At 31.5% G+C, this 12,902-nt stretch overlaps 1 protein-coding gene across 2 annotated transcripts in view; it reads right to left on the bottom strand.

The window, feature by feature from the left end:
• Positions 1-12,902, bottom strand: part of LOC126878872 (Y-box factor homolog) — a 233,541-nt gene that overhangs the window by 100,176 nt on the left and 120,463 nt on the right. The window lies entirely within an intron of this gene.

The raw sequence follows: 12,902 nt of genomic DNA, 5'->3' as shown, positions 1-12,902 counted from the left end.
ATAATGTTAATGTCTGACAAAAATGTTGGGGCAAACGAACAGGAAACTTAATTCTTTTAGGCTATCGACGAGGAGGTATTATCAAAAAAAATTTTAAAACAGTTTTTCTCGGTTATTTTTGAATCGATTTAGCTGAAAATTCGTACACACACTAAGTAAAACATTTAAAAGGGTATGACGTAGAGCTGTACCCAAACAAAAAATTTTCCGACAAGAGGGAAAATTTTAGAAAAATTTTGATCTGATATTTGGTGTACATACTCCTTAAACAACGACAAACATCGTTCTGTATTTTTTTTCTCGAATTAAAAAAAATTTCCGACACAAGTATCAGGTTATAAGTAGTTATATTCCAAATCAAAAAATCTAAGTGTCCCGACAAAAATATTGGGGCAAATCCAAAGTCGGACAAAAAATTTAATTTTTATTGATAAACTATACTTTTAAATTATGCTGGGTTCGTGTATCCCTTATCTTTACAACCATTTTTCCGACAAAAGTAGCAAGTTACAGGTAATTATATTCTTAAACAAAAAATGCAATTGTCTGACAAAAATGTTGGGGCAAACGAACAGAAAACTTAATTCTTTTAGGCTATCGACGAGGAGGTATTATCAAAAAAAATTTTAAAACAGTTTTTCTCGGTAATTTTTGAATCGATTTAGCTGAAAATTGGTACACACATTAAGTAAAAGATTTAAAAGGGTATGACTTAGAGCTGTACCCAAAATTTTCTTAAAAAATTTTCCGACAAGAGGGAAAATTTTAGAAAAATTGGGATCTAATAATTTGTGTACATACTCCTTGAACAACGACAAACACCGTTCTGTAGTTTTTTTTTCTCGAATTAAAAAAAAAAATTCGGGCACATGTATCACGTTATAAGTAGTTATATTCCAAATCAAAAAATCTAGGTGTCCGACATAAATAGTTAGACAAATCCAAAGTCGGACAAAAAATTTAATTTTTAGTACTAAAATATACTTTTAAATTATGCTGGGTTCGTGCATCCCTTATCTTTACAACCATTTTTCCGACAAAGGTAGTAAGTTACAAGTAATTATATCCTTAAACAAAAAATGTAATTGTCTGACAAAAATGTTGAGACAAACGAACAGAAAACTTTCTTTTAGGCTATCGACGAGGAGGTATTATCAGAAAAAAAATTTAAAACAGTTTTTCTCGGTTATTTTTAAATTGATTTAGCTGAAAATTGATACACACACTAAATAAAACATTTAAAAGGGTATGACGTAGAGCTGTACCCAAACAAAAAATTTTCCGACAAGAGGGAAAATTTTAGAAAAATTTTGATCTGATATTTGGTGTACATTAGGGTGGGCCGAAAAAATTTTTTTTGGAAATTTTAGTTGGCATAGTAGAAAAAAGTTGCAAAATGGGTCGACAATTAAACCTATTTTTTTTTAAATTTTTTCTTTCAAAAAAGAGCCGCGCCCCAGGGGGCTGAAAAAAATTTTTTTTTAATAATATTTTTTTAATTTGGTATAGCAAAAAACTAGAAGATATTAATTCACTTATAATGTGGAAAAAATTTAGTTAAATTTTTTTAATATTTAGCCGCGCCCCTGGAGCTTTGAAGAATTTGATTAATACTTTTGAATATTTAGCCGCACCGCCCCTGTGCAATTCGCCTAAGTTGGCGACCGGAAATAGGAATATAATACGAGACAGACATCAGTTTGTCTTAAACTGTTGTTAGAACATGGTATTGTTCATTAAAGGCATTTTTTTACCGTGAGAACTGAGAACGTTACGCCGTGTTGTGTCATCGTATCCAGGACTGCCTTTGTTTATTCAATCAGTTAGTGATAAGTGATAAATTACATAAAATATCCGTGCAAAAAAACATTGGTCGTGTTATAGTGCAATTTGGACACATAACATAAACATGGATAAAGTTAAAACTAGGAAAACAGACATTTGCCCAATATTTGGCTTTTCTTCCGACTTAGAATGTAAAAAATTGTTTGCCGACCAAAGAGGATGTGTTTCGATGTTATTTATTTACAAGAGAACAGATCAAGGGAAATTCGAGCAAGCAGCCGCCTGAGTGGGAAGTTGCGAAACTGGTTGCCAATAAAATAGAAGCTATATGGAAACTTGCTTCACTTCCAACAGTTGGTTCCAAACGCGTCATAGCCATGATAATAGCATATCATAAGAAATATCGCAACCTAAGAAAACCCCTAAAAACACGAAAATCGCCATCTTTTTTACAAAAAGTGCAAAATTTCAAACTGGACTCTAAAAAATTATTTGACATTTCTTCATGTAAATGCAGTGATTTTAAATCTTGTAAATGTGAAAAACTCTATAAAGTGCCTTTGTTAGAACAAGGGTTTTTAACCCGCCGTTACACGCGTCTTCTATTGTGACGTGGTTGCACGCGTATGAGCGTCGTCCTCACCTACATAAGTTCGACTTATTTCGAGGAAGAATGAATGTCAACATGTATAAATATAAAATAGGTTGTACTCATATATTATAGAAAGTCTCGTAAACCAATTTTTTTATGAATTTAACAAAACAAAAGTAAAAATAATATACATAGTAGATCAAAAGCAAGTTTTCTTAATTTTCAATTTCAGCAAGCCACTGAAGAAATTAACGTTCTTTACGTGAATTCATTTTACTAAAAATACAAATTAAAATTCACAACTGTTCTGAAGCTATTTCTTTGTGGCATTTATGTAATTAACTATTAATATTTTGTATTTTGATAACAATGATAACGACGTCCGAGGTGGGATTCAAAAAATCAATAAAATCAATTTTTCAAGTTAAATTGTGGCTTATTTCCCAATTAGAATAGGTAAATTTAAAAATGGGTTCTTAACCAGTAGCGCACCTAGAATTTTCCTCTGGGGGTGAGGGCGGGTTAGCTTGGGCACCGAAAGTTTTTTGTATTATTTGTGAAAGACAAGTTACATTTTCCTACTTTCTTTTATATATATTTCTATATGTTCTGGGTGGAATTTTAACCCCCAAACCCCCGCTCGGTGTGCCACTGTTCCTAACCTAATCCAAACAATAATATTTTAATTAAACCTACCTAAATATCAAATAAAAAAGTAAAAGTTTCTTTGAGATAACAGAAACGTGATTTCACCGTGATTGCACGCGCAGTGAGGAATTCCCTCACTTGAACAGGGATGTCTCTTCTTTCAACTATCACACAGCACACTGACCGCCTGAAATATTCTATAACTTTTTCATACCCTCTCATGAACCATGCTAAAGGCATTCCTGGGTGCTTAAGGTTATCGTATTAGTTTACACAATTTCATTGGTTATAAACAAATATGGTGAGGGATTCCCTCATAGCGCGTGTAATGGCGGGTTAAAGGATCAGAGGAATGATAGAAAAATGCGAATTGCTGGAGTAGATAAGTTAAATACTGAAAAAAATAAAAAAAGGGAAGAAAGGCTTCTTAAACTTTCAATACCTTCGACAAGTAGTCAAAAGATTGATTCCAACTCATGTAGAGGCGAACCCGAAAGTGAAATTTCCTCCAGCGAAGAAGACTTTACCAAAGATGAAGACTTTAAGTGGTCATATTCTCTAGAAGAGCCACAGGAGAAAAATTCACTAACGAAAACATCCAACCAACTCAGAGTTGCATTACCAAATGTTGCTCAGATTGCTGATATGACTGGTGCATCAAATCGAACAGTAGCCAAAATTGCAACAGCTACATTGGAAGATTTTGGACTTGTCACGTCAGATAATCTAATTAATGTAGTGGATAAAAATAAGGTTCGTCGAGAATTACAAAAAAGAAGAAAACACTTACAAGAAAATGCTACCAAACAAAGAAAAGACATTGAAGCTATTTACTTTGATGGTAGAAAAGATCAAACAATGAAGCTAGTTGAAGGCCGCCGTAACATTGAACAAGAGGAACATGTAGCCTTATTAGAGGAGCCGGGAAGCAAATATTTTGGTCACCTATCAATAAATCCACCAGCAAACGCTGCCAACATAGCGAAAAATATTTTATCTTATATGAAGGAAAATGTCGTTAACCCAAGAAACCTTAAAGCAATATGCTGCGATGGCACGAACGTCAACACTGGCTGGAAGGGCGGTGTAATTAGAACAATTGAGGTTCAAATTGGAAAGCCACTTCAATGGGTTGTTTGTTTGCTACATGCAAATGAGTTACCCCTACGTCACTTGCTCCAACACTTTGATGGACAAACGAAAGGACCAAACTCGTTTTCGGGACCAATTGGTTTATTGCTGGCATCATGCGAAACCAAACCCATCCAAAAGTTTGAGTCAATTGATATCGTATTACCTGAAGTTGACAAAAATAGTTTAAGCACAGATCAGAGATATCTATATCAGATTTGTTGTGCACTTAAAAATGGTTTGTGTTCTGAAGCTTTATCTAAAAGAGATCCTGGAAAAATCAATCATGCGCGGTGGTTAACCACAGCCAACCGACTACTGCGCTTGTATGTAGCCACAACTAATCCTTCCCAGAATTTTCTTCTTTTAGTTGAGTTTATTACGAAAGTTTACGCACCTATGTGGTTTAACATAAAATCGCGTCCTTCAATTGAATATGGCTCCATACATTTATGGGAAACCATAAATAAATCAAGACACCTTCCTGAAGAAGTGAAAATAATTATAGATAAAGTGATTCAAACTAACGCTTATTTTGCCCATCCGGAGAATATATTGACAGCTATGATTGCCGACGAAAGAAGTCATATTAGAGAACTTGGTTTTCGACGCATATTAAAGGCTAGAACTAGAGATCAACCAGAAAAAGTTCGTGTTTTTAAAATCCCTGCCATAAATTGGAATGCCGAGAATTATATAGTGAGCTAATTAATTGGAATGAATGCTTTTTAACAGAGCCCCCGCTAACGATGGATTTTAAAAATGAAGAACTGCTAGCAGCTATTAAAAATAGGTAGTTTTTAAATATAAGCAAATTACCAAGTCACACTCAAGCCGTTGAGCGATGTATAAAGATTGTAACAGAGGCATCTAGCAAAGTTTGTGGTCACTCGGCTAGGGACGGATTTATAAGAGTTAGACTAGAGGCAAGACAGAACTTACCTACATTCGAGAATAAGTCACAATATGTTACAGCTAAAAAGGTAAGAACATCAAATAATTAACTTTTACTTTACTACATATTATTAAATTTAGATTTACAACATAACATTTAAGGGAGGGAGGCGGGTGCAACTCGACATGCAGCGACCCCCCCCTTGGTGAGTTGTGGGTTGAATAAATGATGATAAAAATAAAATGTTATTGCAAAATTTAAATAAATCATCATTTTTTCAAGCGAAGAGCTGCATATTTCGAATTTTTTATTCAAGTGCATTTTTCAAAACGCCAGGGGCGCGGTTAAATATTAAAATAATTTGACCAAATTTTTTTCTCATCATAAATGGGCTTATATCTTTTAGTTTTATGCTATACCAAATCAAAAAAAAAAAAAAAATTCAGAAAAAAATTTTTTTTGACCCCTTGGGGCGGGGCTAAATTTTTTTTAATTAAAATAAAAAAAAAACTGTTTGATTGTCTGCCCATTTTGCAACTTTTTTTTACTATACCAACTTCATTTTCCAAAAAAAATTTTTTCTTCCCTTTTTCGGCCCACCCTAGTGTACATACTCCTTAAACAACGACAAACATAGTTCTGTATTTTTTTTCTCGAATTAAAAAAAATTTCCGACACAAGTATCAGGTTATAAGTAGTTATATTCCAAATCAAAAAATCTAAGTGTCCCGACAAAAATATTGGGGCAAATCCAAAGTCGGACAAAAAATTTAATTTTTATTGATAAACTATACTTTTAAATTATGCTGGGTTCGTGTATCCCTTATCTTTACAACCATTTTTCCGACAAAAGTAGCAAGTTACAGGTAATTATATTCTTAAACAAAAAATGCAATTGTCTGACAAAAATGTTGGGGCAAACGAACAGAAAACTTCAATTCTTTTAGGCTATCGACGAGGAGGTATTATCAAAAAAAAATTTAAATTGGTAAAAAAGGTTCCTGAGGTAAAAATAGGCCGATTTAAGCTAACTTACCTTAGTACAAAGTTTATAATAACCGAGATACGGGGTGTCAAAGTTAAACTTTTTTTTATTTATTATTGAATATTTCCTGGCAGGTATGAGATAACAACATGAAATTGGTATGTGGGGGTTTTTTGGGTCGAGAAAACTAAATTCCCTACCAAAAATTATGCATTGCCCAGAAGGCGCCACATACGCCTTTCAGCACTCACTTATTACGTTCAATTTTTTTTATCCCTCACTCTGTATAATTTTGACATTAAAATTTTTAGTCTCCTATTAGTTTTACTTAAAAAAGGTATACTTTTTCATCTCCCTAAAACCGTTTTCGAGATAAACGCATTTTAAATCTGCGATACACCATCATTTTTAGCATAATATCATTGTAGTTACACCCGAAAAATAACTTCAATGCCATAATAATTGTGCCAGTTCTCAAATTTATGTCATTGCATCGCAAATTCTATTTGAAGAAGTTTGCGATACATTTTTGGATAATTTTATGGTTTTAAGTTATTTTTCAGGTGTAACTACAATGATATTATGCTAAAAATGATGGTGTATCGCAGATTTAAAATGCGTTTATCTCGAAAACGGTTGAGTTTAAGGAGATGAAAGAAGTATATCTTTTTTAAGTAAAACTAATAGGAAAATAAAAATTTTAATGTCAAATTTATACAGAGCGAGGAATAAAAAAAATTGAACGTAATAAATGAGTGCTGAAAGGCGTATGTGGCGCCCTCTGGGCAATGCATAATTTTTGGTAGGGAATTTAGTTTTCTCGACCTAAAAAACCGCCACATACCAAATTTCATATTATTATCTCATATCTGTCAGGAAATATTCAATAATAAATAAAAAAAAAAAGTTTAACTTTGACACCCTGTATCTCGGTTAATATAAACTTTGTACTAAGGTAAGTTAGCTTATATCGGCCTATTTTATCCTCAGGAACCTGAGGTTAAGCTATGGCTCATTCCTTACCAAACACCCTATATGTATAAAAATTACTTTTTTTTTTAAATTGTACCAAAACGCCCCATTATTTTTGTCCGACAAGTGATCCAATATGCATTACACATGTAAAAAACAGTACAAAATAAAAATAACATCTGTGGTAATAAATAAAAAATTTTCAGGAAATTGACATTTTCGGCGCGTCCGACTGCGCATATGCCCCGTGAAAATTGTCCGACAAGGTTACCACATTATTGTAAAAAGGTTTTATGGTAGATACCGTTAAAATTAGCCATGTGGTAATAAATTTATTCTTTTCATAAAGGCTATAGCGGGATAAGATGGTAAAATCTGCACTCGGCTGGATTCTTAGTTGGGATTGGGCAATCGAAAGTACATAATTCAAAAACCCCCTAACCAAATTTTTAGCTCCCTATGTGACCCCAGGTGTCCCCTATCGAAAAAAATGTGTTTTTTCGAAAAACATTTTTTTGGAGCGATCTTTTGCTTTAAAAAATGTGAAAAAAATTGTGAGTGTACATTATTATACCCAAAATCACACTGATTTTTTTCAGATTTTTTGGATCAAAATTGACGCCAGAAAAAATTTTTGAATTTTTCAAAAAAATTTTAGGTTATGTAGGTAATTTTTGGCTAGCTCCGACAAAATTTTTTTTAGTGTATTTTTTTCCGTTATTTTTAATGGCAGGGACAGTTTTGCCATTTTCTCGCCGGAAATTGCCCAAAATTCGAAAAAACCCATTTTTTGGTTCCCCCCCTCATATTTTTAGTGTTTACTGAGCCATCTTTTCTTTAAAAAATCTGAAAAAAATTATGAACATACATTGATGCCCAAAAATATACTGGTTTTTTTTTCAGATTTTTTGGATCAAAATTGAAAAATTTTGAATTTTTCAAAAAATTTTTAGGTTATGTAGGTAATATTTGGCGAGCTCCGACATAATTTTTTTTAGTGTATGTTTTTCCGTTCTTTTGAATGGCTGGGATAGTTTTGCCATTTTCTCGCCGGAAATTGCTCAAAATTCGAAAAAACCAATTTTTTGGTTCCCCCCTCATATTTTTAGTGTTTACTGAGCGATTTTTTCTCTAAAAAATCTGAAAAAAGTTATGAACATACATTGATGCCCAAAAATAAACTGGTTTTTTTTTCAGATTTTTTGGATCAAAATTGAAAATTTTTTAAATTTTTCAAAAATTTTTTAGGTTATGTAGGTAATTTTTGGCTAGCTCTGAAATAATTTTTTTTAGTGTATATTTTTCCGTTCTTTTGAATGGCTGGGATAGTTTTGCCATTTTCTCGCCGGAAATTGCTCAAAATTCGAAAAAACCCATTTTTTGGTTCCCCCCCTCATATTTTTAGTGTTTACTGAGCGATTTTTTCTTTAAAAAATCTGAAAAAACTTATGAACATACATTGATGTCCAAAAATATACTGTTTTTTTTTTCAGATTTTTTGGATCATAATTGAAAAATTTTGAATTTTTCAAAAAAATTTTAGGTAATGTAGGTAATATTTGGCGAGCTCCGACATAATTTTTTTTAGTGTATTTTTTTCCGTTATTTTGAATGGCTGTGATAGTTTTGCCATTTTCTCGCCGGAAATTGCTCAAAATTCGAAAAAACCAATTTTTTGGTTCCCCCCTCATATTTTTAGTGTTTACTGAGCGATCTGTTCTTTAAAAAATCTGAAAAAAATTATGAACATACATTGATGCCCAAAGACATACTTTTTTTTCAGGTTTTTTGGATCAAAATTGAGGCCAGAAAAAATTATTGAATTTTTCAAAAAATTTTTAGGGTAATTTTTGGCTAGCTCCGATATATTTTTTTTAGTGTATTTTTTTCCGTTCTTTTGAATGGCTTGGATAGTTTTGCCATTTTCTCGCCGGAAATTGCTCAAAATTCGAAAAAACCCATTTGGTTTTCCCCCCTCATATTTTTATTGTTTACTGAGCGATATTTTCTTAAAATAATCAGAAAAAAATTATGAACATACATTGTATGCCCAAAAACATACTGATTTTTTTTAGGTTTTTTGGATTAAAATTTTACCCAGGGAAATTTTTTGAATTTTTCAAAAAAAATCGGTTATGTAAGCCATTTTTGACAGACTTCGAAATAATTTGTGTATTTTTTTTTCGTTCTTTTGAATAACTGGGTTAGATTTGCCATTTTCTCTCCGGGACTTCCTCACAATTCGAAAAGAGCCATTTCTTTGTGTCCCCCTATGTGTGCGCATAAACTCAATTGCATGTCAATAAATAACAATTTTTGATGTCAATAAATAACGATTTTCCGTTATTTTGAATAGCGTGATCAGGTTTTTTGAGAAGAGAAGGTAGCCATTTTGAGAAGAGAATATGCATAAAATACGACAAACTCCCTTTGTTGATATTTTTCCTATGTTTTTAGTAGACAACCTTAACCCTTAACTATAGGTACATATGGCTACCTTAATTACATTATGTATAGATCAATTCATAGATATTTCTTCGTCTTAGTTGTGTTTTCCGATTTCTCAATTGAAACTACCATATTAATATTACCTTTTGCGTATTTATTAATTAAGTTAGGTTTAGGTAATTGAAAGTTAATTTTTTGATACGCTAGAGTACCTATTTTAAAAAATATATCAATATTAAAAATATTTAAATATATATAGACATTATTAATGTTATTAATAAATAATTATAAGTAATTAATAAGTAATTAATAAGTAATTAATAAGTAATTAATAAGTAATAAGTAATTATTAAAAACGTTTTCACAGCATGAAATATACCATACAGTTATAGGCAAACATTTATTTTCAACTTTATTTGTTTTATTAATTTTACTTTTCAAAGGTGTAAAGTAAATAAAATTATTCGTTAAAAGTTACATTTTAAATAAGCAAACACGTTTGCACCGTAATCAAGTTATTTCCATAAATGTAGCTTACTAAATCAGTATAGACAAGGCGGAAACGGCGGGTTCGTTGGGAAAAAAATTCCCATGAGATATTTTTGCATAATCACATTCGTGAGACATCCCAGAATAAGGATCAAGAAGTCGTCCACGTGAAAAGTGGGCCAATTTTTTTTTAACAATTTTTTTTAATCAAATTGCAAAAATCAATATTTTTGGACCGGACTAATTTTTTTTAGGTTTTTTGGACCATTCTGGACAAAAAAGGTCTCATAATTTTTCTCTGAAGTTGATCTTTTTCGAGTTATAAGCAATTTAAAATTTGAAAAACGCGAAAATGGCCATTTTTAAGACTTAATAACTCGGTTAAAAATTATTATTATTAAAGTCAGAAAGTGAGAAATCAAAGTTTAAAGTCTCCGCTACATGATTCTGAAGAAATCTGTGTCATTAATTTACTACTAAGCTGCTATTTTTAATTAATAAAAATGAGCGGTTAGATCGTATTGACGCGGTTGTAAATGTGAGTGCGAGTAAGATGCATAATTATTATTGGACTGCTGGAATGGCTTCTCTCTTGCACTCAGCATTTACAGACGTCGCACACGTGCATGGCGCTTATTATTATTACTTAAAAATAACAGGTTAGTAATAAAATAATGACAAACATTTTTTCAGGATCTTGTAGGAGGGGCTTTAAACTTTGATTTAGTCATATATTGACTTTCATAATAATAACTTTTAACCGAGTTATTAAGCCTTGAAAATCGGCATTTTTCGTTTTTTTCAATTTTAAATTGCTTATAAGTCGAAAACGATCAACTTTAGAGAAAAATTATAACAGATCTTTTTTGTCCAGAATAGTCCAAAAAATTAAAAAAAAAATTGTTCGGGCCAAAAATACTGGTCCTTGCAATATGATTAAAAAAAATGTTAAAAAAAAATTGGCCCACTTTTCACGTGGGTGACTTCTTGAACCTTATTCTGGGATGTCTCACGAATGTGATTATGCAAAAAAATCTCATGGGAATATTTTTCCCTTCGAACCCGCCGTTTTCGCCTCGTCAAGTATGTGAATATCTACATATTTATATTTTCAATCCATAATATACATAGATAGAATAATAATACAATAATACTATATACAGTATATTTTTGGGCATCAATGTACGTTCATAATTTTTTTCAGATTTTTTAAAGAACGGATCGCTCAGTAAACACTAAAAATATGAGGGGGGGGAACCAAAAAAATGGGTTTTTTTCGAATTTTGAGCAATTTCCGGCGAGAAAATGGCAAAACTATCCCAGCCATTCAAATGAACGGAAAAATATACACTAAAAAAATATGTCGGAGCTCGCCAAATATTACCTACATAACCTAAAAAATTTTTGAAAAATTAAAATTTTTTCAATTTTGATCCAAAAATCTGAAAAAATAACCAGTATATTTTTGGGCATCAATGTATGTTCATAATTTTTTTCAGATTTTTTAAAGAAAATATCGCTCAGTAAACACTAAAAATATGAGGAAGGGAACCAAAAAATGGGTTTTTTTAGAATTTCGAGCAGTTTCCGGCGAGAAAATGGCAAAACTATCCCCGGCATTCAAAAGAACGGAAAAAATACACTAAAAAAAATTTTGTCGGAGCTAGCCAAAAATTACCTACATAACCTAAAAATTTTTTGAAAAATTCAAAATTTTTCAATTTTGATCCAAAAAATCTGAAAAAAAAAACCAGTATATTTTTGGGCATCAATGTATGTTCATAATATTTTTCAGATTTTTTAAAGAAAAGATCGCTCAGTAAACACTAAAAATATGAGGGGGGAACCAAAAAAATGGGTTTTTTCGAATTTTGAGCAATTTCCGGCGAGAAAATGGCAAAACTATCCCTGCCATTAAAAAGAACGGAAAAAAATACACTAAAAAAAATTTTGTCGGAGCTAGCCAAATATTACCTACATAACCTAAAAATTTTTTGAAAAATTCAAAATTTTTCAATTTTGATCAAAAAAATCTGAAAAAAAAAACAGTATATTTTTGGGCATCAATGTATGTTCATAATTTTTTTCAGATTTTTTAAAGACAAGATCGCTCAGTAAACACTAAAAATATGAGGGGGGGAACCAAAAAATGGGTTTTTTCGAATTTTGAGCAATTTCCGGCGAGAAAATGGCAAAACTATCCCAGCCATTCAAAAGAACGGAAAAATATACACTAAAAAAAATTTAGTCGGAGCTCGCCAAAAATTACCTACATAACCTAAAAATTTTTTGAAAAATTCAAAATTTTTCAATTTTGATCCAAAAAATCTGAAAAAAAAACCAGTATATTTTTGGGCATCAATGTATGTTCATAACTTTTTTCAGATTTTTTAAAGAAAAAATCGCTCAGTAAGCACTAAAAATATGAGGGGGGAACCAAAAAATTGGTTTTTTCGAATTTTGAGCAATTTCCGGCGAGAAAATGGCAAAACTATCCCAGCCATTCAAAAGAACGGAAAAAAATACACTAAAAAAAATTATGTCGGAGCTCGCCAAATATTACCTACATAACCTAAAAATTTTTTGAAAAATTCAAAATTTTTCAATTTTGATCCAAAAAATCTGAAAAAAAAACCAGTATATTTTTGGGCATCAATGTATGTTCATAATTTTTTTCAGATTTTTTAAAGAAAAGGTGGCTCAGTAAACCCTAAAAATATGAGGGGGGGAACCAAAAAAATGGGTTTTTTCGAATTTTGAGCAATTTCCGGCGAGAAAATGGCAAAACTATCCCTACCATTAAAAAGAACGGAAAAAAATACACTAAAAAAAATTTTGTCGGAGCTAGCCAAAAATTACCTACATAACCTAAAATTTTTTTGAAAAATTCAAAAATTTTTTCTGGCGTCAATTTTGATCTAAAAAATCTGAAAAAAATCAGTGTGATTTTGGGTATA

Source organism: Diabrotica virgifera, chromosome 1 (assembly GCF_917563875.1).
Source record: "Diabrotica virgifera virgifera chromosome 1, PGI_DIABVI_V3a".
Lineage (NCBI taxonomy): Eukaryota > Metazoa > Arthropoda > Insecta > Coleoptera > Chrysomelidae > Diabrotica > Diabrotica virgifera.
Note: the sequence above shows the minus strand (reverse complement) of the source record. Positions and strands in the feature narration are given on the sequence as shown.